This window comes from Procambarus clarkii, chromosome 94 (assembly GCF_040958095.1).
Source record: "Procambarus clarkii isolate CNS0578487 chromosome 94, FALCON_Pclarkii_2.0, whole genome shotgun sequence".
NCBI lineage: Eukaryota > Metazoa > Arthropoda > Malacostraca > Decapoda > Cambaridae > Procambarus > Procambarus clarkii.
In genome coordinates this window covers 13,417,552-13,420,371 of record NC_091243.1, presented here as the reverse complement: position 1 = coordinate 13,420,371, position 2,820 = coordinate 13,417,552, and positions in this window count along the sequence as shown.

Here is a 2,820-nt window from a genome sequence, read left to right as displayed (position 1 = left end):
CAGGGACACACTACTGTCGTTGTGTCGTTGCTGCTCCTTCTCAGGATGCTGCTTCCCGCTTGGCTGCCTTATCCTGCCTTGGCGAGACCCCCGTTCGGGTCTCGAAGAACGTTCAGTTGAATGCCAGTGTTGGCACTATTTTGCTCCGGCCCCATGTTGCGACCGGTGTTCGGGACCTGCGCGACTGCCACGACGATATTCGACATATCCTCGCTGCCCAGGGCCATTCTATTCTCCAGGTGGACATGTTTACTCGTCCCCCTCGTGGTAGTCGCCGTCAACCCCTCCGGGTTGTGAAGATTACCTTTGATGGTAGGACCCTTCCACCCTCTGTCATTCTTGCTGGTGCCAGGTGCTCTGTCCAGGAGTACATTCCTTCTCCTCGGCTCTGCAACAAGTGCTGGAGGTTTGGGCATGGTGCCCTCCGCTGCTCCGGGACTGTCTCTCTCTGTCCTTTGTGTGGTGGCGAAGGTCACTCTAAGTCGGAGTGCGCTTCTCCCCAGGCTCGTTGCCTCAACTGCGGTGAGGCCCATCCTACCTTCTCCCGTGCGTGTGTCCATTATAAGCTTGAGGCAGCCGTCCTCAACTTGAAGCACCGGGAGCGTTTATCTTTTCCTGAGGCGAGGCGCCAGGTTCGCCGGCTCCCGCCTTATGCTAATATCTCTTATGCTCGCGTGTTGCGCTCTTCCTCTCCTCGTCCTTCCCGCCTTCCTCAGACTCACAACCGTTTCCGGGCCTTGGACCCTGATGCGCCCACTGCCCCCCTCCTCTGTCCCTTTGGGTTCTCTCCCGAAGGATCCTCCTTCTGGTCCTCTGTCTGGGGTTCCCCTTCCTTCTACCCGGTCTGTCGTGTCTTCTGTGTCTTCTTCCTCGTCCCCCTCCGATCCTCCTTCCCATCCTCTTCCTCCATCTATCGGCTCTCCCCGCCGCCTGTCGGTGCGGGCGGATGTCCATCGCTCTCCTAACGGCCGTCGTGTGTGCTCTCGTTCGGCTTCTCCTGTTGAGACACTGGAATCCGTTGCCCGGTACGTAGTTGCTGGGACACCGGTCTCTTTAAGTCAGAAGCGTAAGCCTGGCTCCTCTCCTTCCTCTTCCCCGGCGGGTAAGAAGGCTTCGCTTTCTTCCTCAGCTCCTCCTTCTGGCTCTGTTGCTCCTTCCCCTCCCGTTTCAGTGCTTGCGCCCCCTGTTCCTGCTATGGAGGTTTCTTTGGCCCCTGCTTCCCTTTCGGTTGCTGCTCTTGCTGGGGTGCGCTCCTCTCTTTCTACTCCCCCTCTTCCTGCTGCTGTCCTTGACTGCTCCTCTCCGTCGTCTCCTCCTCCTCCTCCACCTCCTCCTCCTCCTCCTCCTCCGGACCCTGCCCGCCCACCTCTGATCTGTTCTCCCGTTTCCTTCCCTCCGTCTTTGCTCAGTTTACCCTTGCCCCCTAACCCTGACTTTGCTGACCCTGATCCCGACCCTGATATTCTTTAACGTGCTCTGTTGGTCTTTCGCCTTTGTTTCTTCCTTGTTCTCTGTTTTTGTCCTTTCTCTTCTCGTCGTTGTCCATTCTTCAATGGAACGTTCGAGGTTATTACGCCAATTTCCTCGAACTCCAACTTCTGGTTTCGCGGTTTTCGCCCCTTTGTGTCTGTCTCCAGGAGCCAATGCTTGGTGCTCGTCCTGGTCGTTTTCGTGGCTATTCCTTTCTCTCCCTCCCCCCAGCCATTGCTGGGGCTTCTAATTCTTCTGCTCTCTTGATTCGGGCTGATGTTCCCTTTGTTCCTTTACTTTTTCCTTCGCCTCTCCATTGTTCTGCTGCTCGTATCTTTGTGGGGAAATGGTACACAGTTTGTTCCATTTATCTCCCCCCGAGTGTCCCGCTCTCTCTTCCTGATTTGAAACACCTCCTGGACTCCTTGCCGGAGCCTGTGCTCCTGCTGGGTGACTTCAATTGTCGTCATTCTCTTTGGGGTGACGTTCTGACGAATACCCGGGGTCGCCTCCTTGAGCCGTTTCTCCTCTCTTCTTCCCTGTCTCTTCTGAATTCTGGTGAGCCCACTCATTTGGACTCCCGGACTCGCACCCTTTCTTGTCTTGATCTTTCTCTCTGCTCTTCTTCTCTTTACTTAGATTTCACGTGGCAGGTTCTTGATGACCTCCATGGAAGTGATCATTTCCCCATCCTTGTTTCCTTTTTCTCTTTTCGCCCTTCCCTCTCTTTCCCTAGGTGGCAGTTTGCTAAGGCGGACTGGACCCTATTTTCCCTCAGTGCTACTCTCTCTGACCTCTCCCTTCTGCCCCTCTCTCGCGCTCTCCTCCTTTTTCATGACACTGTCTTCGACGCTGCCCTCCGCTCTATTCCTCGCTCTTCCTCTCGGGGTCCACGGAAGTGCGTTCCCTGGTGGAATGCGGACTGTGCTCGGGCTGTCCGCTGTAAGCGTGCAGCCTGGAAGAAGCACCGCCGTAGGCAGACGACCGATTCTTTTCTTTTCTTTCGGAAAGCGAGTGCGGTGGCCCGTAGGGCCATCCGTACGGCTAAACGTGAATGTTGGGCATCTTATGTCTCGACAATTACGTCCGAAACCCCTCTGGCCCAGATCTGGAAGCGTATCCGCAAGATAGCGGGTAAGTTCGTTCCCGATGTTTCACCGGTCCTTCACCTCCATGATACTCTTGTGGCGGACCCGTTGCAGGTCGCTTCCGAACTGGGTTCCCACTTTTCTTCTGTTAGCTCTGGTCTTCATCTTCCCCAATCTTTCCTTCTTCGTAAACCTGTCCTTGAGTCTCGTCCTTTAGATTTCTGCACTCATCTTCAGCTTCCCTATAATGATCCCTTCTCTC